The sequence below is a fragment of the Leptinotarsa decemlineata genome, unplaced genomic scaffold, assembly GCF_025532065.1.
Source record: "Leptinotarsa decemlineata unplaced genomic scaffold, Ldec_3_MD MMD2_tig00001019_RagTag_RagTag, whole genome shotgun sequence".
NCBI classification, from domain to species: Eukaryota; Metazoa; Arthropoda; class Insecta; order Coleoptera; family Chrysomelidae; genus Leptinotarsa; species Leptinotarsa decemlineata.
The window spans coordinates 4,610,087-4,636,161 of record NW_027412557.1 but is presented as its reverse complement, the minus strand read 5'-3'; the positions used below and the strand labels follow the sequence as shown (position 1 = coordinate 4,636,161).

At 33.2% G+C, this 26,075-nt stretch overlaps 1 protein-coding gene across 1 annotated transcript in view; it reads right to left on the bottom strand.

Annotated features, from left to right (window-relative positions):
- LOC111511867 (uncharacterized) overlaps nt 1–12,864 on the bottom strand; it is an 81,584-nt gene extending 68,720 nt beyond the window's left edge. Inside the window, exon 1 of the mRNA XM_074175381.1 lies at nt 12,594–12,864. The gene's annotated coding sequence lies outside the window, so the exon portion shown is untranslated. The remainder of the gene's footprint in view (nt 1–12,593) is intronic.
- Nucleotides 12,865–26,075: the final 13,211 nt, after the last annotated feature.

Genomic DNA, 26,075 nt, shown 5'->3' with positions numbered 1-26,075 from the left:
ATTACTTTGCTATTCATTTATTAATAATACACCTTTGGGAGTATTATTCTAGTCAAGTAATAGATTTTCACAATCACAAGTTGAACTTTTCTTTTGTGTGTGCAAATTTGAATCCTTTTTCGCAATGGAAAATAAATTTATCAAAATTTTATTTAATTTAAACATACATTGTTTTTGCTTCGAACCGTTTCGATTGTACGTTATTTGTATTATTTGTTTGTCAGTAACAACCACTCTGTTGAAGAAATGAGCAAATATGTCATGAAGACGGTAAGATGGACTCAAATCTTAATTTTTCCATCTATATCAGACTTGAATCAGATAAATAATTTGTTTTCCTTTGTCAATATTTTATTTTAATTTTCTATTTCATTTCAGTAAATATAATTGAAAATATATTTCTACTCTAAACATTAAGATACTTCGATACTTCGTACTGAAACCTCTGGCGTAAAATGAATCTATTGAAAACATTTTCCCAACATGACTGGTAATAATGATCTCCTGAGGACGCTAACTTGGTTAGCGAAACGCGCGTCGACCGTAAATTTGTTTTGATATTTTCAATAGATTAAGATACCTTTCAAACTATTTTTTTATCATTTATCACAGCCTTCTATTGTCTTGTGCATAAACATATATTGACGTTAATGAATATTACTGGAGTTTTTTACCAACACCAAATCGTTATTTTTAAAACTTTGACATGTGTTTCGATCACCAAGTGATCATCTTCTAGAGGAAGATTAATCTTCCTCTTGAGGATTGATTTGATATTATAAATGCATATAGAACAAGTAATACTTTGGGAAAGTTAGTTAAAAACAATAAAGGCAAAACATCCAAATTCGAGAAATCAGGAGTATATAAATTAAAGTGTGGAACGAGCTCTAAGGTGTACATTGGTCAAACTGGCAGGCCATTTAGGAATCGAATCCAGGAACATCATACGAGCTGTGTAAATAAGACAACACATTCAACATATTCAAATCATCTTCTAGAAGAAAATCATATCTTCAACGAAGAGTTCAAAATTTTGCACATACAAAATAAAGGTTTGAAACTGAATCATTTGGAAGCAATAGAAATTAATAAACTTAAAAATTCAAACATTCAATGAATGACCAACAAGTTCAGGAAATTTTTGGAGGTAGTCTCAATTATGGTTACCTGTAGTATATAAATATTAATGTTAAGAACAACTTGAAGTATAAATCACTTGAAAAAGTTAATGTTTTAGCGAAACATGTTGTGATAGATTTTTCAAATGAAGTGTAGTTTTTGAAATGTATGAATATATACGCTGTCTGTTCAAAAAATATGGTGAATTTTCTTTCTTCTCAAAAAATATTCATTTATTCATCAATTTCTATTTTGTCCCCTTCAAAACAGCTCCCCTCAGATATAATATACTTGTATCAGCATTTTTCCAATCCTCCAAGCAGTTTTGATACGCACTTTTTGGTAATGTCCTTGAGCTCTCTCAGCGATTCGGTTTTTATCTCCTAAATCGACGAATAACGTATCCTTTCATGGGTCTCTCCGATCTTGGAAACAGAAAAAAATCACAGGGTACCAAATCTGGTGAATACGGTGGCTGAGGCATGATTACGGTGTTGTTTTCTATCAAGAAATTACGAAGAAGCAATGAAGAGAGAGCAGGTACATTATCGTGATGCAAAAGCCAAGAATTGTTTTTCCACAATACCGGACGTTTTCTTCGTATTGCTTCTTGCAAGCGGCGCATAACTTCAAAGTAATACTCCTCATCAATTGTACGACTATGTAGCAAGGACTCCTGATGCACTACTCCACGGTAATCAAAGAAAACCGATCGAACTTAGCGTCCTTCTTTTGCTGTTGGTTTCCCTGGGCTCTTCCATTGGGACGATTGGACTTTGGTTTCTATTTTGCAGTAAACAATTAAAAGTACAGCAGAATTAAAAGTCTTGAAATTCAAAATGAATAATCACCTGTGTGTGGAATCTAACGAAAAGTAGTGTGTTCCTATCATGTGACTGCCTAACCAATGTTGCCAGTATGCAGCTGGCCTGAAAAATGTGCAGTTTTCACCCAGATATTTATTTGGAATACAATATTTGTAAATTATTTAAATAAATTTCATATGAATTTATATAAATATATAAATAATAGATAATTCATATATTATTTATATAAATTATTCATGAAATAACTGTTTCACTAGAAGTATTATTGTATTGTGATTGTTTTTTTAAAATCTTTTTATCAGATTCAATTATTTATCTAACACGTTTTGTAATTACTTTCTGTTATATAAAAAATATTGTAGAATAGTTTGATGTATCAGTAACTGATGAAGCTACTGTGTAGTGGAAAGCATCTTGAATAAAATTTACTGAGAAAATTCTATAATTATTATCATAAATAATGTTATTAATTTTCATCGAGTAACGGGTCGGAGTATTCATAAAAGATAAGTTGAAATAAAAATACATATCTAGCTATATAACGAATGACCACATACCCCCCCAGTGATGGGAAGTTGAATTTTTCACAATATTGAGAGCGCGATTAAAATTTGACAGAAAACAAAACATTCCAGCAAGTGAATGACGCTATACTTTAACATATGGAATAAGTTGCTTGAAATTATTTTCCTAATCCGTTTTATATCTACTAATATTTTACGGCCTTCACATAAAATAGGGTTTTTACCTAGTTCCAGAACCCTTTTGAAAATAACGGAAATGGAAATCAAAACCGTGCGAAAACTGAAAAGTTGTAGATTTGATTGTGAATTTACTTTACAGAAATTGGAAATTGTTTTTCATTAACTGCTGATGGAAGCACAAACACTATATTTTGGTTCAAAATATCAAATATTTCCAATACCAACGAAAATATAAAAAACTACCAGAAAGTAATTTTATTGTACTTTTATAAAAAAAAATAAAAAAGTACAATAAAATTGAATGTATAGAAAATTTTCTAGTCAGCAATTTTGCTAAGAAAATTTCTTGTATTCCATGTATTATTTTGAAGTGGCATGAATTCATACTCTCAGAGATATAGATAAAACTTCAATTTTACGGTTACATATTCATAATTTGGAAGTTGAGAATGCGAACGACATATAAGTATCTATAATTGAAGAAGATGAAGCAAAAAAAAAGGATTTTGGAATTTTCGATTTTTTCCAACAGCCAGAGTTGTTTTTTTGGTATCATTCAATAGTATCCAGAAATAGGCGATTTTGATACTCAAACCTACTCTCTCTCTCACTGTTTTCGAAATCTCCATGTTTAGTCTTTTACTACTAGTGAGACGAATAGGTATATCTCTTTTGCAAATGCGATGACTATGACTTTCCTATTAATCGAAATTTTTTTAATCAGAGTTGTTTCATTCCAGAGAGTTTTTCAAATTGTATCGGGAGTATTTACATAGTACGGTATCAAGTCTTTATAAACAACTCATTTTTCAGTATCAGAAAAAAGATATTTTTTCTGAATAACTAGTTGACCAGTTCATTGCCGGTTATGCAAATTTTATGTTTATTGTAGATTATTTAAAGTAGGTACTTCATTCATATTATTAAAAATAACGGGTTTTATGTAATTTAATATTTTGTTAGGTTGCTACGATACGTAGTCCAGTGCTTTCCAAATGAAAATATTTTCCTATTGAATTCTTTGCTATATTTGGTCGTTTAGATGTGATCGGGGACACATGTAAGTGATTCCCATTGAAACAAATTTTACATATTTTGTAAACATATAGAAAAAAGGGTTTGAGTTTGGCGTGCGAGAGTATACCTATATATTGAGACTATTTCCAGAAATGGAACAGGCATTATGCTTATCAAAAGGTTTGCACCATATTACCCATCAAATTTTATTCCACCATATAAATTATTTCCATAGGGTTTCACATTTGATGCCAAATCGAAATAAAATCCAAAAAAAAACTCAAAAAAATCAGAAAAACATCGGTGGAGCCGTTCCGGAGAAGTGCGGCTACAAACACTATGACACGAGATTTTCATACATTGGATTAATTTTTCGATAAAAATTATTCTTCATAGGAGTTAATGCATTTCCTAGAACATCTGATCGTCAAACTTTATGTATTTTCATCGCTCACAAGGGATGTCAAAAAATATTAATTTTTAGGAAAGAAAGTTTTTGGCTTTCTACTACTCCATCTGATACAAAAAAAGGGATGAGAGAATCTTCCAAAGAAAGGAAGGAAGTAATCAATTTGAAAATGAGTAACTCTATACATGGATGTGTAGATCATGCAAAGAAGTAACTTTCAGACACAACTGAAAGAAAGTCCTCCTGAAACAGCTACTTTCATATAAACATTGAATTACACGAAAAAAAAAACTCTTTCGAAACAAATACTTCACTTTCTTTCAGTTTGTGTATGAAAGTTACTTCTTTGCATGATCTACACATCCATGTATAGAGTTACTTATTTTCAAATTGATTACTTCCTTCCTTTCTTTGGAAGATTCTCTCATCCCTTTTTTTGTATCAGATGGAGTAGTAGAAAGCCAAAAACTTTCTTTCCCAAAAATTAATCACTCCCAAAAAATATAACCCCTTCAATTCAAATTAATTTTTACTAAATACTGTTTTTTTTTTCAAAATATAGAAATTTTTACTAAGATGTGAAAATCACTCCCTTATAAAGCCACCCCAATTGAAAATAATATTAATTATTTCACTATCCACTTCATTTGTTTACTTGTAACATGCTTTAGTTTTGAAAAAAATTGAGCTTGAGTTGTAAAAAACATTTTTGGATTTTCGCAAAAATGGCCTTTCCTTCAAAATAACTACTAAAATGTTAATGATACGAGAAGTATAGCTATAATGTGTATTTATGAATGTTCTATGAGACTTTACAGAAAAAAATACACATTCACATTAAAACTTTTAGTTTTGGCGTCTGATGAATACGAACCAACTAATACTCCGTTTGTATTAAGCCTATAGACTATCAACTCACCATTATTTTTGTTTTTTTTTTTTCACTAAGAGTTATTCTTTTGATAAAATGCATACTGAAGTTATTCGAAAACCACTAATTCTGACAGTCAGCAGGGTCTTTCTAACATCAGTTCACAGGGAAATAGCATGGTAACTACAGTTGCTAAGAGGCCCACTAGCAACTTCAAAATCGATTTTTGCAAGATCAGAGGACTCAACTCAAATATAAACTCAGTGCACCAAAATCTGCAAATAAATAGTCCTTATATTCCAAAGAAACCAAAGAAACCAAAGTCAATGCTTCAACAAACCCCGTCAATTTTCTATATCCCTGCTACTCATATGCTGCGTTTGTCGACCACCAAGCGATTTACAATATAGGGCTCTATTCTCTTCACTTGCAAACATCATTGACTTTCTGAAAATCAATCATCCCAGTGTTGAAATTTCCATATTCAGTGACTTCAATGTCCACAATATCGAATGATCGAAGATCCATCTCTTTGTGCCTCTGAAGTAACGGAAGTTATTCTATCATCCATGGTTGCATATATTCCTTTTTCATTGGAACGAACTTCTAACGGCAAACCTTGGTTCAACAAAAATTGCGAGCAAGCTGTCAACTCCAAAAATCTCGCCTATCGGCAGCTCAATATCAACAAAGCATTTGGTCCTGATGAAGTGCCCATCATCGTACTCAAAAAGTGCACAAACTAACTCGCACCAGTAGTTCGCAGACTTTTCAACTTGGCTTACGAGAAAGGGGTTTTTCCTTCTTGTTGGAAGATTACTCGCGATCAACCTATTTCCAAAAAGGGCAAGAAAAATCTTATAAATAACTATAGACCAGAAGCTTTGCTATCAGTGATATCAAAAATGATGGAAAAAGCCATGAAATACCATATCCTTGAATATTTGGAAGGCTTCAATATCTTGAGCGATCATCAATATGGCTTTCGTAAACAGGCGGCCTACTATCGTATGTCACCCATATTTGGAATAACGCAATCGAGAAACAGGAAGAGTAAATAGCTGTTGCGCTTGATATTTCCAAGTCCTTCGACCGTGTGTGGCATGGGGGGTTAGCTGGCCAAACTTCCATGCTATGGCTTGTCGGATCATTTTTATGTATGGCTCATCAGCTTCTTGAATGAACGTTCCCTGCAAGTGGCCGTCAATGGAAATCTCTCGAATACTTTCACCATCAACGCTGATGTTTCCCAGGTATCCATATACTCTCCAAGCCTCTTTTATTGTATATAAACTACTTATTGGAAAAAACACGATTTCAATATATTGCTTTGCTGACGACAGACACCACACTTCTTGTTTCGTCATTCCATTTGGATTCCAGGGGCGGAGATCCATACACGCACTCTAAAGTTCCTAGATTCCATCCAGAAAAAAATCCTACTTTATTTATCCAATTCTGAAGAGTTTCGTCACAGCAGCTCACGTTATGGCCGGAAGTATTCAATTTCTTCCTTATGATTTCAGTTGTAGACATCTCATTGCTTTTGTAACAGTCGTATATTATTTTTTTCAATGATTTTATTATATCAACATCTAAAAGTTTTGGTAATTCCCTATCAAATCGCGTCTTGCGTTCATAAGGTTTGTTTTTGACTATTTTACGTACAGTTGAGAAAGGAATTTCGGTCAAATCTGATGTTTCTTATAATAGTTTGTTTCCCTCGAGATGTAGATTCTTATATGCATTGAAACATTTTAAACACATAACAATTATAACTGCACCAATATCGAATTTCAACACTCAAATCGCGATCAGTTCCTGAACTGAACATTGCCGACAAAACGGCGATACTCATCCACACATTCTATTCGTTACCGTAACATGACTTTAAATTTAATTTTATGACTCTTCAGTCAATCATAAAACTCGATTAGTAAAAATTATCCAATACGAACCGCCAATTCTTCAGTCCACATTGTTTATAGAGAGATGAGCGCCAATACAAAACAAAACCTCAATAATGTTTGAGTATTTGTTAACTCAACAACTTTACACGGTTAATTAATTACTGACAACATAGCAATTCTGAAAATAATATTTGTTACACAATACTAACCTAAAATGTTATTTGATTATCTTGATTTTCGGAACATCCTATGACATCAGATATTTACTTATGATAATCTACAAACTAATAACAGCAATTCTACTTGAGAAACCGTCACTGTACCATTGACATATTCAGTTCCAAGGCTGCCACCTAATCATTAATTTTCAGCGCTTGCCGCAGTGGGATGAACATACTGGTATTCACAATATTTATTCATTATGAAACTGCCGCATCTAATTTCATATTCCGTTCGTCTTCACATGCTTCGCAAGTTATTGTTAACTGAATACGAGCCACAGATAATGCATGGGGGCAGGATGTTGGAGTTGTTGGTACTTCTTTGTAAATAAACCATTTCCGTCACGTACAAATATTTCAATTTTCCGCTTTTGGTACATGCTTTGTACGCCTTTGAAGGATGACCCGTTCTGCAGAAATCGCAACACTATATATATTTTCACTATAAGTCAGAATACAATTAAGAAAGTGTTACAAAGCAATGCTTGGGGGAATAGAGTACCTACCGCATTGGTTGACATCGAACGTTCCTATAAATTTCACAAACCCCACTAATAGACTGAAAGTTATTGAAAAAAAATCTTCAATATGCTATGTTTTCAATGTGACGAGGGTACAATGAATATTTTTTTATATGTTGCAATACTGTAAAAATGGATACTATGAAATCTATCAATGTTCATAATTTTCAGTCTAGGATTTTTTACAGCAAGGTCAATTAAAATGTTTCTACGTAATAATCTATTCCAACCCCGAAATGTAAATATTCCGGGGATATTGCAATGTATTATTGTTATCCTCGAGTTTATTGTAGATCATGACTTGACTTTTACGAAGCAAATCCCCTTTAGTTCCGAAAGGCAGGTCTCACTATCTGATATTATTTTAACGAGGTAAAATGGGTAGATACTCTTTCTTCTTCGGATCTCAGAGGCCAATCTCAACCTTTAGTTGTTCAAGTTTCTATGATCAAAATTTTTCTTTCATGACTCTTTGGGAGTCCATACAAAGATTGCTACTCTCTTCGCAAAAACATCAGCTTTTTTATTTCCTTCGATCTTTTTGTGACCTGAAGGTTACTTGATCAAGGATGAAAGGCAAAACTGGAACCTCTAGCGTAGAATGAATCCGAATAGTAGCACTTTTCAATCATCAGAACTTCAATACACTTCCTCACGTGTGTATTATCAACCAAGTTGGCGTCTTCAGGAAATGAAGAAAACTTACTTGATTTCTCCTTGCCAGTTGTCAGCGAGAGGTTTTGCAATGACAAGTCACTTAGTGCTGCTCAGTTGTCTGATCAACTATAAATAATTGCGCTAGGAATGCCTGTTTCGAGACATTCAGCTAGACACCAACTCATTTAGCTAACTTGAACTCATCAGTAAACCATACTGCTCCTCCTCCCGTCCCGAATATTTATGACCACTTTCAATCGCGAATCTTCATGGGTCACACAAGTATCTTGCTTTCATGTTAACTCTCTGGAAAATCCTGAAAACACTGATTGCTTCTTCCGATACATGAACATGTTATGGTAGATGATCCAGCATGACCTCTAAAGCAGTTGCAGAAACTTTTTCTGTGATTTCTAAATAGGCAGTCATGAGAATTTCTATAACTTACAATAGATATGGGAGGAAACTTTTTTAGTATTCCCATAGAAAAAAAAAACAAAATGATGAATAACTTGGTACAATCTGTTTCAAGTTCCAAGTGATACAGTTATAAATATTTTGTCAATTATCATAAATATAAGTAAGAAAACTCTCAACTTGCTTATCCAGAATAAATAAGGGTCCTGACGGTGGTCTATTGCAAATCCAAGCTTCGAAATCGACCACACAATCAGTTGCTTGCTATCTTTTCCTGCAGCTTTCATCGCAAGCAGACAATTAGAAGAAACTTGAAGTGAATTTCTCCGTCGACGATCGACTCTTATTCATTCTGAGTGAACAAGGTTTGGATTTTTTGTTGAATCGGTAGATGTCGTTTATTTAAGCAGAGAGTTGCGTGCTTAATTTTACTCAGATGTGTTTTTTAACCTTGCATTCTTGGTTCAGTCTAGCACCATTACATGCCAGTTCGAAACATAAATGGTTCGTTTTTGGGCTCTGGTTTCGTCTAATTGTCATTCAAATTATTCATTCAATATTATACAAGGAGCGTATAAAATTGTGAACTGATGCAGATCACCCTCGGTAAATCATTAATAGTTTAGCAGAACCACTTTTCCTAGGTGTTAAAAATTCAAAATTGTGAAAATATTTTACAGTAAGTAATCTATTTTTTCGAATTACAATACCTTTTGTATGAGTAAAAAATTGGATTTTCCAAAATATTGTTATAAAAATACTGAATTTCCGAGAATAATCTCACTTCTGTTGAACAATGTTGGAATGGCTAAAGTAAAATTTTAATGTTACGAAATTTTTGTGCATATTTGGCATTGAGAGATTCTACGGTTAGGGAGAATTCATCGTTTGGCTATTCTCAGAAAATTATAATACAAACTCTAATCACTCATATACGTAGTATTGAAAACTGGTACGATTGATGAAATCATTGACAAATCTAATTTTTCACACTTTTTTAATGATGTTCAAAAAAGTTTGCATGAGACATTCCTATCAAAATTTAATTATTTTTTGAAAAACTCCTTTTTCAGGATAATATTAAATCGATGACATTTGAGCTATGGACTTACATTTTGCATTTACTCATATCCCTTCATGACCGATGAGAATAGTTTTTCAAATGCCATGAACAATTCGAAAAAAGATGTACCTATATGCACTTGTTTTCAGTTCTTATAAGTAGGGCACAGAGTCACTTATCAATTACTCATAATTTTTGCTCTTTGCTAGATGATAGTAATGATAATAATAATAGTTTTTTAATGATGGTTCCATACAATTACAACCAATCAAATGGCAGTATTCAATATCTGCGTATGATAAATCATCGCAGAGACTGCTCCTCCATCCAACCGTAAGAACAAAACAAAAAGAAAAAAAACAGTATATTATCAAGAACAATGCAAACAGTATATACAGTAAAGATGATATATGAGAAGGCAATATGGTAAGTGAAAGATCCGCGAAATATAGAGGTTTTATGTTGTGGTATTGTTAAATGTGTCCTGAATCTCAAGTTAAGATGGTGTGCGTCAGTTCTAAAGGATATTTTTTCGAAAAGATGAGAGATTTTTTTGTTTTAAGGAGTTTCTGAAAGAATGTCGCATAATAAAATGTTCGTCTGGATTCTATATTCCACCAACCCACATCTCCGAACAGATGTGAAATATGTTTTCGTTTCCTCGTACCCCTAATGAGCCTAATGCATTCTGAAACTTTTGGATTTTAAAACTGTCACTTTTTAAAATTCCTGAAACATACACCACGTCTGCGTTGTTGGCATGTGAAAGAACTAAAGCATCGCAGAGTATAATTTTACTTTTTTTATTCAGAAATGCTCTGTTAGAATATATCATTTTCAAATTTACATAACTCCGTTTCAGAATTTGCGAAATGTGTGGTTTGAAACGAAGACTGTTGTCAAGATATAGGCCCAAGTTTTTTGTAACTTCTTTCAAGGAAAGTTCTGTTCCATCTATTACAATATTTATCAGACCAGAACAACAATTTCTCGCAGCTGTTCCACCAGAAAGCATTACATTAGATTTAGATGCATTAACAGATTTTTATTTAGATAGGTAGTTGACAAGGATAATAACATATAGGGATCGGTATTAATTTGCCATAGGGCCTCGTTAATTGAATTCTCGTCGAATTCCATGTACAGGTGAGTATCGTCGGTGTAACAATGTGTATAAAACAATCAATATAGGGCCTATTGAACCTTGAGGAACACCGTTTTCAATTTGTATTGAATCAGAGTTTTCGTTATTATACACAACTTTCTGAAAACGATCGCAAAGTTAACTCTTTAGTAGTGCTACAGCATGCATTGAAAACCCTAGGTAGCGAAGAGGAGCTCATGGTGTATGCGATCCAACGCCTTAGGATAGTCCAATAATATCAAAAGACAAAGTTTGTTGTCATCAATAGATCTGTGCACATCATCGACAACTTTCAGAAGGGCAGTAGTACAACTGTGGTCAGGTCTGAACCCTGATTGACACTCGTGTAGTAAATATATCGGAGTCGTTCAGATAATCACGAATCTGCATGTTCAATTTCTTTTCAAAAACTTTTGAGAGCGCACAAAGCATGCTAATTGTCCGGAGATCGCCAAAACTTTCTGGGCTAGAATTTTAGGCAAACGGAAGAACATTTGCTGTATGCATTACGTACAGTCAAGAAATATTTGACATCATACATGGTGTTGAAACTCAATATAATTTTCAAATGGCAGCTTGGTATGGCAAGCGCGATAGTTCGACTCTCTCTGTCTTTTTGGATTGCAATGTTCTAAAGGTCGTTGACATATATAAAATACAGTGACCTGTTTCTTGTTGAAAATTTGTCTATTCAAACAATATCCACGATAATAAGACAATTTTCCCACTAATAACTTTTCTGAAGACAAGTTTCGCTACACAGTAGCATCTTCAGTCAAACTGGTACATTAAAATAATCACCAATGCATTTTATATTTCATTAGTTAATGATGGCCATTCTAGATGACCGGTGGATTTTAAGAAAAAGTACCTAATTAACATATCATTATAATTCTAGGTAAGCCAGGTAAAATTCAAACAGTAAGTGGTTAATGATAGAAATTTCATGAAAATGCGTTCAATTGTGGTGAGTGATTAATTTCTTGTTGGCCATTTGATGAGGAACTTTTATTGATATAAAAGGATTCCAGCGGGTTCTATTTTTATCCCTAAGTTTCTTTATGTCGTAGTTTATATGGAAATCGTAGTTGTTCTCTAGAAGATGACACGCATATGTGGAATTGGTATTTTAGTTCAAAACTTCTTCTGCGCCTTGAAATTCTCCTTTTAAAATTTCTAGACGTTCTTCCTATATAAACTTTTGGACACGGTCATTTGTCATTTGTCTACCCAAAGTGTTACCAGTCTTATATGCTATGTTAGTGTTTCGATTAGTTAATAGTCGTTCAATTCTTTCTCATGATTTATCTAGATGTAAGTACTATTTTCGATGTGCGGGTAAAATATATTTTTATTGAGACTGTGAAGAACCATGCTCGGGTTAAAATTGCTATTTACTGCAATATGTTTCATCAAATAAAGTTCTTCATTGAACTTCTCTGTGGACTTCGGGATACTGAGGAGTCTGTAAATCATGATATAGTAAGCTGCTACTTCATGTTGATGAAGGTGATTAAAATGGTTGTTGCTAGTTGTGTCTAGGTTTGTGATAAATTGTGAAACAATATTTGTTGTAAATTTTGGTAATTGCAAGGTCTTAAAAGTTTGTCGAATGGTTGGTTTCTCTCAAATTCAAAATGATATCGAATTCAAAAAGAAAAGCAAAGCACTGATGAAAAATTCAAACAAAACATATATCTTATCACCTACCTTCCCTGGCAAAAATCCCAGTCACCAAAAAATTTAAAGAAGTCCAGACAGTTTCAAAACACTCACGTTTCCGATAACTAGCAAAACCACTTTCGATCTCCTGCACAACAATCACAAAAAAAACTGTAATTCCCTTCACTTTCGAAGGGGGAAATATGCGCGTATCTGCATTTTTCAAAGAAAAAATCGTATAAGCGGGAACGACGATGGCCCGCGGCAGAATGAACGGGCTCTTTACTTTTACAATTTTCAGGTCTTCAGCGCAGCCCGGAGTAAGACAGTCTGTGGTTAGAGAAAGCACATGTTCTCTAGCAATGATCCTCCGTAATAAGAAAGGTTGCGTAGCTTTTGCGCCATTGGACGATTTGTTCCGATTAGATACTTTAACGTAATTTCGCGGACCATATAGCGTCTGCCAAGTTGGTTTTTGATTTGTAGTTGTATATGGACTTCCCATATGTGTAATATAATATTGACTCGTTGTTAATGACTTCAAGCACAGTTACCGTAAAGCGTCCAACTTGTAACAGTTTTCTAAGAAGGTGTAGAAGGGTCACATATTGAAAATTCCGAGTCTGAAGTCGAAGTTTAACAAAATTCCCAGTTCAAAGTCGCAATTTTCAAGTAACTCAAAATAAAAATTGGATATGATCAGTGGCACTGGAGTATTTCTTTAGCATTATTTTGTCAATTTTTGGTAGAATGGTGGAAAAAAAATACAGTGTTCCAAGTCAGATGGTAGATGCCTATCATGAAACATCTTTCATTTCATGAATATTTTCGAAAAGCATCATATTTGACTATCTTGCAATACAGTAAATGAAAAAAATACATTTTCTGTATGAAAATTTCATCATGAGTTGGCAAAATACCCACAAGAGACTTTGGTTCGTTCGAAAAAATTATCCTCAGATATTTCTACTGAAATGTTTTGTTTTCGCAAAAGCTTCTGATCACCTCTTCTTTGTATTATTCTTGAATAGCATTCAAAAATAACCTCATTATCGTAAGTTGTAAGCTCAAAGCCTCAAAATCTTACAAGACTAATTCCAATCACAAGTTGCTTTTCTTCTTCATCATTTAGATTTTTTCTCGTAAAGGAGCGCACGCATGGTGGTCAGTAATTCCAATGGAATTTTGAAACGTATCATTACTATAATTCCTGTAGAATCTGCTTTCCAGCACTCTCCAGGACTTTCAAAGCATGTTGCAAGTCACATCCACCAAGTAGTCCTGTGAAATAAAATAAATCTAGATAAATTCTTGTTCATATCATATCTTCAAATATTTTGAGTCGAGTTGCTTTTACGGTGCTTTCACGTTTTTCTTCCATTATTCTCTAAAAAAAAATTAATGTACACCGGCAGGAATCAAATCTAGATTTAATATTTTTTTTGTATGTGAATGTTTTAACCAATAAAAATATATTTAAAAATTGATGAAACAATTATCATATCAAAAGGCAAAGTGAGGTGGATTTTATTTAAAAAGATAAGTCTGTATCGAACCCTGCAACCTGTTTGACATCACAATGACAGGCAATTTCATCAAACATTATAATTTTTTTCTCAGAATTACTTATGCAAGTTTAAGTTACATATTTTTTTCTCATTTATCTGCATGGTAAATAAGCTTTTGAATCATATAAAGTGTGTGGTGTAATTAATTGATGAGTTTGAATTGATAAAAACTTTTTATCAAGAATATTTTTAAAAATGATTTATTTTTTAGTTATCGCTGAACATATTTCTCAGTCTATTCATTAAATTTTATGCATCAATGCTGCATGTTCTGTCTCTACAGCATTCGTTCGAGCACCTCTAAACTTAGGGATATTTTTGCCGCACAACAACTCTTCAAAATTAGTTTCACACCTATCTTGTTTTCTTACATTTTGATTTTTTTCACGCTTGAACCTTTTCATTCGATATGCATATTATGGGGGTACATAAAAGAACATAGTCCACCATTTTTGGGAGTCCGACATATTGACTTTAGAATGACGTCATTTTTTTTTTGTTTTTTTTTCAGAAAATCCTCCATTTTGGACAGTCTGCCATATTGCATTTGGAATAACATCGACTTATATGTCGTATTCTTTTCAGCAAACTCTTTCATTTGATACCATACCACATGGTGTAAGAAAAACTCGGCTGATTATGCATTGTCATCCACACTAAACGTGTATGCAAAAATTAAATTCAATGGGGAATGTTCCTCCACTCGAAAATCAAGTAGTTTTCATAAAACAGCTCTAAAACAACGCATTTTAAACTTATCATTTCAACCTTTTTCTTTAAAAAAATATTTAAATACTTAAAAAAGAGGAATGAAATAATGCATTCAACATTTAAAGGCATTCGTTTCTATTTCACCATTTGGCAACATCAGTTATAGCTAATAAAGGACAATGAATATGTTACCTGTATGAGACAAACAAAGATGACATATTTCAGAGGCGTGTTGTTCTGTTTACTTATGTTCCGAGTTCCGAGACATTCTGTGACATATGCCATTTTGTGCACCTAACCTATCTTCCTCTATGTAAATAAATAACAAAACAACTGTTGTTTATGTGGCTTGTGGAGGTGGTATCGAACTATAATTTATATTTTGCCTTAATTTTCCTTTTTTAAAGTAGAATACTAGGTACGTATAAATTATTTCAACTTGATATAGGCGCTGTTGCCAATATGTGAATTAGAAACAAATCCTTTTAAAAATTGAAACCCAACATGAAACATAAATTTGAATACTTTTCGAAGTGAATTTGAAAAACTCATGAATTAAACTCAACTTTATTTTGTTCAAACTTGCATTTGCTGTAATAACCTAAATTGAGGAACATTCCCCAATGGTTGAGGATGCAAGATCTCACCCGAACTGACATTGTTAAATACTATACTCTGCACATCTAGGCAACAGAGTGCTCCAAAACATTATCATGCATGGTGCACGTGATCTCCCAGACAAGGCTGCTTGCACAGAGTCACACTATAGAATATGAATTTTTTTAATAATATGTGGCTGGGTATAGGAAATGTCATTTTGAAAATTTTAAGCTTTAAAATACCGTATATGTACACACCACCGGCGTTGAAACGTAACTGAACAATCCGAAACTGTACCACGAAGTCCTCCAACCGATCGCAGTTGAATCTAATTGGCCAGCATAAGAAGGCTTGTTTAATTTACCCCATAGTGATGTGTAGTGATCATGCGTTGATCACGCATCTATCTTTGTTTGGGTTACTTTGTTTGTTGGATGAATAGAGTTTACATATGTACATAGAAAGCAAGGTGAAAAAGCTTGGAAAAACGTAGAAGTGGCATGGGCTTCTACAGACTGATGGCAGCGATTTTTTAAATATAATACGACAGCTAATTATCCTCTTTATGTTAAGTTTTCATTTTTGAAATAACCTAATCATGTTTTGTCAAGTTATCATTGAATTGATTATAATTTTGTTTCCGAGTACAATTTAATTTTTCATAAATCATTCTTTGGATATAACAAGTCTTTTTTTGTGAAAAATTATAAAATTAATCATTTGTTCATCCGCTAAAAAAACTCAATGGAATCAGGGCATTATTTCTTATCATTATCAGGTTCGATCAGCTGAGAGATGCTGAAAAACGACCGCAGGTGTTGTCGGTTATTAACCAAACCAGTAGCCACCTTCTGGCTATGTTAATTATTGGTAACCACCAAGTTAGTCGCGTGTTCGTTTATCTTTCGAAGGCTTTGCTGGGATTTCTTTATCTGATAGAATGTGTCCATTAATGGCTTGTTAGTAACTCTTACTTGTTTTTCGGAAAATTGAACAGGCTAGCTCAAGTAATTCCTGGAAGAAGTTTGAATAATCGCTGCAATTTGAATTTAATTAAACTCAAATTATCAAATCATTGTGCTTTCAAGAATTATAAAGGTCTATTTTTCATCGCAATAGCGCATCTGAATGGACAAAGAACACAAATAGAGGCTCAAAGGTTATTCTGTATAGAAAACCAATTATCAGCCGAGAAAAACAGAAAAATAAATAGAAATAAAAATTACTCTAAAGTGAAAAGAAAATGAATTGTGAATCGAAAAATAAAAGATAATAACGGTCAACAAAATATCATGAATATAGAACGTAGACTAACAATGACAAATGTAATGATGTTTCAGTATCTACAATCGTTTTCAAATGATGAAACTTTTCCGACAATACATAATTATTTGAAGGTCGATTTGTTGCATGGTTTTTTCCTTAACGGAAAAAGGCAGCTCACTTTCGTTCATAGATTGCTGAGGAAGGTGGTGTGATGACTGCTACCTAGGGCCTTCCGAACTATTTTTTAGCTTTTAGTAAATTATCTACATCATCATTATCTTTTTTTCAATAAAACCGTTTAAGATAAAAAAAATTCACTCACTTTTTTGATATTTCTATCCTCAGTATACAATTTGGAACACCAAGCGACTTGTATTTGATACGTTTGAATGCATATATTAATTCTTCGTTGTGTGCAAGAATGTTGATCGCAATTTTTTCGAGTTTCCAAGTTAACTATATCGGTATCGTGCTCTGTACAGGACTAATGTATATTGATATTCTTGTTTTGAATTTTTCATTTCATGAGACTGGAGCTGTGCAATTTATGACTGTTATACATGCTCAACCATCCTGCCACCTTCAGTGTATGCGATATTTTTCTTCTTTTTATATCGTTCATCATCCGGCAACAAGTTCTCAAATGTCTGAATTCGACGTATATCACTACAATTCATACATTAAACATGCTTCAGTGGTATTTATTCCACCATGGTTTTTGAGTGAATTCATTTGAAACTCGATGAATCGAATATACAAACTTTGGAAAAAATTTTTTTCAATGAAATTTGAAATTCCTAATAAAATGCCCAAGAACAAACATACACAAGGTGACAAACAACAACGGAACAGGGCCTTTATAGATCACTTCTTTCCGGTATTTAATAATAATATCGCCTTTATTATTTCATAACCAAAACAAAAAACACATCATAACTTATATATTCAACTCACAATTGAAATAAAGGGCGAAGTTCATCGTCCGTAATGAAATATATTACGGAAAATGTTCTTCCACTTAACCCTGAAAAGGGAATAAATAAAAAGAAAAACAAAAATAAAACTGTGATTGTTATATTTAATGATATTATAATATAAATACGAATAAACACCTTACAAGATATCAATAAATTGATTTAATTTCAGTCTAACAAATAGTCTTTATATTTAGTTTTGAACTTTGTGAAATTTGATTTTTTGAGGGGGTTGGGGACAAAATTATACTTTCGACAAATTTGGTACCTGAAAGACCGCCTGAACACTTCTGTTTTGAATTTTGGCACTGCAATTATATTTTTATATCGAATAGTTAGGTTTTGGATGTCCGTACGATATGTGATTTTCCTATGAAGATATGAAGGTTTTTTTGTTTCAATTATTTTATGAAAAAAAACAGACAGCGTGAAGCTTATATGAGATCCTGTGTACGACCAATACCAAAAATTTACCTAAAGCACGAGTTTTGAACTTTTTGAATCTTATTTTTGTATTGATTGGTTAAACATGGGCCATAAAGAACATAATTGAAAACTGAAAGCACCAAAGATTCACATAAGGACTTTTTCACATAATAAGGCAGAATATGTCGGTTACCATAAATGATTTTCAATGCAGACTAGGCACGTTGTAAGAGTTTATTTGGAAATTTTTCAAATCTCAGATCTACATTCATCAAAACACCAAGATTTTTTGCTTCACTAACAATATCTATATAGTGGCTCATTTCGAATGTAGTATTCACAGAGTTATTCACTATGAAACGGTGAAATCTTGGACCAAAGATCATTACATTTGATTTCCTAGGGTTTATAAATAAACAGTGGTCCGTTACCAATTCAACAAATCTATTTACATATGCATTGTCAATGCCACAAGCATTGTCTGCCATTTTCGCTGGAAAGCTGTGTTATACTTGAGTATCATCAGCATATAAATACGCCTGACGAGTGTGAAGAGCCTGTAGTAAGTTGAATGTATATATAGAGAACAATAAAGGGCCGAGTATGGATACTTGAGGTACCCTTGATTTGAGATATAAGATATCTGAGTTGTATTCTTCTATACTAATCAGTTGCTGTCTATTTTTCAAATAGTCCGTCAATTATGCAAAAGCGTTGGCAGAAAAACCATTATAATCCAAAATGCTTAAGAAAAGATTGTGATTAATAGTATTGAACGCCCGGCTGAAATCTAGTAGGACTAACACCGTACATTTGTTTTCATCTATTGCTTTCATTATATCATCCGCAATATGTAGAAGGAAGGTGGAAAAACTATGCCCTTTCCGAAATCCCGATTGAACAGAAGGCAACAGAGGATTTTTGACAATACAGGCAGGATACTGATACCCCTCAAATCTTTAAATTCCATTGGATTTTGTGTTTTAGGTAGAACTTTCACAATGGCTCTTTTCCAGATAGTTAGGCAGATAGTTGCACTTCCAAGAGAGTAAGAGTCACCCCAAAATAATTTGATGGCTTTGCGGGTCTAGTAGAATGTTGTTTAAAAAAATTTGAAATTATCTTGAGTAGTCTTCAGGTTTTGGAATTCCATCTATCTTTGTAAATAATTACATTTCAGAATTTCAATCTGTTAAGGTGCTTAGTTGAATAATTGTTGAACTTTTCTGAAGATGCTGGTTACCGTGGAGACCATACTATGCTATCACTTCTGTCGAATTGCATTCATCATATTGTTGATTTAGATTAACACTTGTAACGGCAGTGGATTGGAAGAAGAGATGGCATTGAATGGTCCCCAGAGTCACTATATTTGTCGCCCCCTGATTTTTTGGATTACGAGTGTCTTCGAATCACTTCGGACATGCTTCGAAATGTGAGAGAACATTAAATACAAAATATTTATTATCGTATCCCAAAAATATGATAGAACTGACCGATACTTGATGAAAATACATTATAACGTATTCAAAAAACACTCTTCAGTATGAGATTTCCACTTGAAATTTTACAAAATGGCGACACGTGTTTCGCTATACGATAGCATTTTCTGGCGTCTGGTATATTGTGACGTCAGAAGATGCTATGCTATAGCGAAACACGTGTCGCGGTTTTGTAATTTTCGAGAGGAAATTTCACATTAAAGTGAGTTTTTGAATATGGTATCGATCCCCAGTTCCAACATTCAACGAACTAATAGGAATTGGTCCGCTGAATACATTTAAATTTCAACATGTGATTTTTACAAAACTATACGTCAAATTTGTGAATGTGAAAGCTTCTGAAATGATCCTAAATACAATTGAAACATGTATGATGGAATTGGCCGATACTTGATGAAAATCCATTAATATTACATTACTTTACATTACATTACATCTTTAAATTTAAATAAAACGAAGTGTGTGTGGGATATCATCGAAATTTTGTATTCGTTTGAAAGACCTATTGATGCCATTGTGTGGAATATATGTCCGCCATGGCTTCTCTGGATAGAGCGCATTCGAAACATCCAATTTTCCATGACTCTGGCGCATAAATTAGGCTGAATATAGCATGGGTTATGTTGGCTTTGAGGACCGCTGTGGTTTGTGGCTCATTCGCATACATCTGCGACTTGAGAAAACCACACAAGAAAAAGTCCAACAGGGTCAAATCGCACGATTTCGGTGGCCAGTTCACATCACCTTCCCTTGAGATGGCCATATGTTCGAATCGCTCGTGGAGAATATTCAATGTGGTATGAGCTGTGTGGCACGTAGCCACATGTCGTTGGTGTCCAGATCATCGACTTCAGGTCAAAAAAATTGGTATCATCGATCTATAGTGCTCGTCGTTGACAGTTATGGCCTGGCCAACGTCTTCTCAAAAAAATAAAGTCCGATGACGCCGCCAGCCCAAAATTCACACCAAACATTGACTTTTTCGGGATGCATTGGACGCTTTTGGATCTTATGTAGATTGGTATCATCCTATATTCGACAATTTTGTTTATTCGCGTACTCATTCATTCAGAAATATGCCTCATCGCTGAATATGATTTTGCCAAGTTGTGGTCTGCGAAAGGCCGAATTCTGGTGAGCGCGCGAAATCGACTGCCTCGGATGTTCTTGCACACGCCGCAGTCTGTGCATCGCCGCACAGACTGCGGCGATGTTTTCGGCAGATCTTGCGTTTTGTCGACGTACGGGTGTTGGTCTATCGTTCACTGAATCAGTGGACTCAAATTCATCCACCACATTGCGAATAGTCCTCCCGATAGGACGATTATGGCGACCGTAAAATGGGCGAAGCTCACAATACGTTGCCCGAAAAGTATACTCATTTTGATGAGACAATTTCATTATTTCCACGTTTTGTTGAATGCTATATCCGTCCATGGTGATTTGATAAAAAAAACTGAATAAATGACAACTAATTTGACAGATGTAGCTTCAACAAGATGGCCGTTATCAACTGTCAAAGTTCTGAAGTCCCTGTTGGAAGTCCCTACTCATGTATGAACACGTTTAAGACAGCTATTGTATAGCGAAACACGTGTTGTCGTTTTGTAAACTATCCAGTGAAAAATATCAGAATACAGTGTTCCGTTCTTCCGCAGCATTTACCCTTGCAGAAATCACAAAATTCCGAGTCGTATTCCTGCTAGTCAATTGACATTAACATGAAGAGATCTGTAATCCAATTTTTTATCCAAATAGAAAAATGAACTAATAGTTATTTATGTATCAAGGGAATTAGGAGGGCCTTAATTACCGATGGCAAAGTTTGCGTCCCGAGGGCCTCTGGCCCGAGGGACAGCAATTGCCTGAGGTTATTAAGGCTCATTAATTCCCGTGGTACATAGATAATTTTATTTCTGACCGATTTCAATAAAATTTTGTTCATTTTTGAAACGGAAAAATATACCAATTCATTACCTTCCCGCTATATTTGAATCAGGTACCGTTGATTATAGTAGAGTTTTCTTGTTGCTAGGTTGTTGCTATGTTACTTGTTTATAAACAGAACTTTGTTATCAAGCTGTGTTTGCGGTGAAAACGTGTTTTCTACCCCAAATATAATGGAGGATATTTTGAAAAAGCTGAACAAGCAAGAGAATCATTAATTCCATCGAAAAGTGAAGCCGTATACCAAAAAGAATACAAGATATATCTGGACTGGCTGACACGGAATAAATAAAATATGGTTCAGTTTTCATTTCTATTTATTTTTACTTGTGAAAGGTAGAGGGAATTATAAAATCTATAATGTCCCAAGGGAGTTATGACCCTCTTTATTGATAGCGTAACTATGACGATATAAGCTTATAATATCCCGGTCAGAAATAAATCTATTATTATACACATAGGTTTTATTTCATTTTAATTTCAAGATGCAAATCAATCATTTTGCATAGTGACTATGATGGTAATATATGCAATATTTTAGAAATAATAAGTCACATACAGATATTTTTTTTGTGAAAAATAACCCTTAAATTTTCACGTATGAAAAATATTTTCTAAATATGACAATTTTAGAACATAACAGGGACGACAGAAATTTAAACTGTCAGTCGCATAAGTTAAAAAACATGTATGACGTCAGAAGAGGTTTATAAATCTGAGGGTTGTTTTCGCTATCAGCTGGGTAACGCTGCATCAGTTCCTATCATTCCATATTGAGTGTTGAGATAATGAAAGTTTTTTATAATGTTTGTTTATTATGGAGTGCGTTCGAGTTAATGAAAATTGAATAAAATTCAAATTGTGTGATTTCACTGTTTCTCTGAGGTTATTCATTAATGAAATAATGGGTTTTTTTTGTAAAAGTAGCCAAAAGACATTCCTAAAAGCACATTTCTTGAGCACAAATGTAACGTCAGTCAATCAGAGTGTGGAAGGATGTAAAATTTGAAAGGATTATAAATAAAATATTTCCAGTAAGTATATTCATTTTTGTTTGGAAAATACAGGTGAAAATGTTGTAATGATGACAATGTTTATCATAATTCAAATTGAATTTCACCTATTTATCATACCTACCTAGTTCAATTCAAAATTTAAAAAAACATCTTCCAATTATTCTTGAAAATGGATATTCTAATATTGCTTTTTCTTTATTTTGTTATATCACGGTTAGTAAAAATATGAAAAATCTCTGAAATTCGAGAAAAACATGATATTAATTTCTTTGAAAAATTTCAAAAATGGTGTTGCATTTCATCAAAATTTTTGGTGTTGCAAATGCTTCAATTACTGAAAGGAATTTATTCACTATCATCATTGGAAGAATTAGTCGAAATGACTAATATAAACATCTATTTACATTCATCAATCAAGCCATTTAAAAGGACTTTCCATTTCAAATTTTAATAATTAACATTATGAAAGTTAATGTTCTTGCATTTTCCTCATTAAACTACGTCTGGCGTGACATTGATATTTAATTTGAATATAATTTTCGGAGAAAGTTATTGTGTAAATAACTCGCAAGTCAAGGTTAGGTGAGTTTGTTTACTACCATATGTCATATACATGGATTTTCTAATAATCTCTGAACGATGACAAGCAAGTGATACGGGATTGTTTAAGAATTTGTTTCTGTACCAAACAATAAATTAAAATTACAGTTGAAATTATTGACATTGAATTCAATGTTACATAATGTGAATGAATGATTGCAAATAGTTGCACTACGAGATGTTGTAGAAGAAGTGTGGAATATAGAGTTTTGAATGGGTTCTCGTAAAAAAATTGATTAAGATAAAACATTTCAACATACGTATGAGAAAATCAAATTTCTAGATGAAATTTCGGAACTTTCATCTCTCACAACATACTTATATAGTATACAGTAGTTTCTGGTAAATGCCTGCCGGAAAACAATTATCCGGTTAACACCTCGCTGTATATTTGTATCCGACATACATTTATGGAAGATGCCTCACAAAGGATAGTCTCGTAAATGCTTCTCGTTCATCCAACAGCAGCAACATATTTTTTAATAAAAAAATACATTTATTTTTAATCGACTTTTTTGGGTATTTTTCACCTTCCACATTCTGAAAAATATAAAAAAATTAAAATGGAGAACGTTATACAAGTATAGAAAGGGCAAACATTTTAGTTTACCCCGATAAGTTACTGCGTAAAATCAAAGTATTTTTCACAAAGAAAAATTTTCTATTCATCAGTAACTTGTCGTATTCAACAATTTTGCCTATCAAAAAATTACTAACAATTAATACTTATCTTCACGTTTCGGATGCCAAAATATGCCTCCGTCTTCAGAAATGGACAAAAAATTCTAAGATATTTGCAGTTATTCCTTTTGATTATTTATTTCTCTCTTTGTATGGTCGTATAGTTTTTAATTGACTGTATAATTTCCATTTTCTATTTTCAATTAACAGCTTCACAAATTCAACACCATCCAACTCAACAATTACCGACTCAACATCCACCGACACCTTTCACAACTAACGTTATACCTCACATTTCAAGACTATCTGGAAAAATAAGACGATTTGGAAATAGGTATGATGTTAGAACTACTTTCAAAACAAAAAATACACTGAGATCTATACTCATACATACAAAAACCAACAACACTGAAGAAAAAACAAAAAATTGTATTAATGAGATACCTTGTTCTTGTGGTGAAAGTTAAATTGGTGAAACTTCGAGACCATGAGAGACGTGAGAATGAACATCGAGATTATATAAAAAATAGACAATTGACAGGACCTAAACTGTCAACACACAGACGGTGAACATCGAGTGGAATGGAACAAGACAAGAATGATTACCAATGAGCCTCACTCTAAGAGACGTAAGCTAAAAGCATCAGCGTATATTCTCATATCTTGACAGAATTGTATTTCAAACAACTCCTCAGAAATAGACCGTACTTGGCTATCTATCTTTAAGAAAAATTTAGATAGTGGCGAAATGACAACAGACTGAGGTCGGAAAGCACCTTGTATTACATCGAATGTTTCAGTTATCAGTCAACGACATTGACATAATTTCATATTTCAAAACTCCCTTAACATCTGTCGAAGAAGTAGAGAAATAAATAATCAAAAGGAATAACTGCAAATATCTTTGGATTTTTTGGTTCATTTCTGAAGACGAAGGCATATTTTGGCCTTCAGAAGGTAAAGATAAGTGTAGCAATTTTTTTGATAGGCAAAATTGTTAAATACGACAAATTACTGATAAATAGAAAATGTTTCTTTGTGAAAAATACTTTGATTTTACGCAGTAACTTATCGGGGTGAACTGAAAAATTTGCCCTTTCTATACTTGTATAAAGTGCTCCACGCAGAACTTAAAAAAAGCATGTGCGTTCCGGGACGCCCAACTGAATAAGTGATGACTTTAACTAATCTAAGTTGAACTATTTAATATTGAAAAGCTTGGCTTGTTACTTTAATTTTCTGTACATTAATATGATAATATAATGAAAGGTTATTTAATAATAAAATATTTTATTGATTATTAGCCAATTGTTACTTTTGTAGAATTAAACAACACTGAGCGTCTGTCCGACTAGAGAGGAGGACCCTGCCTTCAGAAATACCGCGAAGTGAGTGTCTGGGTTTATAATGGACAATAACTGGCGCCTGGAATCCTCCTAGAACTCCGTCGATGAGTCCAAAAGAGGGATGATGTAGGTGCTCATACTGAACATTTTCTGTAAATCAAACTGGGAGAAGTGATATGAAACTGTATTATTGTTATCAGTCATCGTACACTTTCTCAATCTCTATAAAATTAGAAGTGTTCTGAAGAAATTATTGAAATCTCGTTTTATAACGTTATTGATATTCCATGCTGTGTAATTTATGGTACATAAAATTGAATTGGTTCTATAGTAGTTGTAGTGTTTTATGTTTTCAACATGAGATAGTATTCAAACCGATATAGTTATGGAATGATACTAATTATTTCCCTCAATGCATAAAAACGATGAAACGGTTGAAGGTTAGGCAGCGTTTACAGAGTTTTACAGCGATTCCATGCACCAGACCTGTTTTACTATTGAAATTAACATTAATCGATACTCAAATTTCACATAAATTTCAACATTTGGATTTTGACATTAAGTTTTTTTAATTTTTAATATAGTTTCCTTTTTCTGGAAATAATGTCAAAATATATTCCTCATACACCAAATCCAACAAATTTTGCTTATAAGCAAATCGGCTCCCTACCAAAATATAGTACCTATGTGAAAAATCGATAATATGTCGAAAATGCAAGCAAAAAGTAAACCAAGAACTACATATTGTATTTTGATTATGTTATATTTCATACAACTAATTTCAAAGGATTAAATATGGCGCACTCGGGATATAACCCTAGATAAGATGTATTGTGAATATATTCTCAATCTACAAAATTCTCTCGAAGTGATGTTCCTAAAATATTGATAGA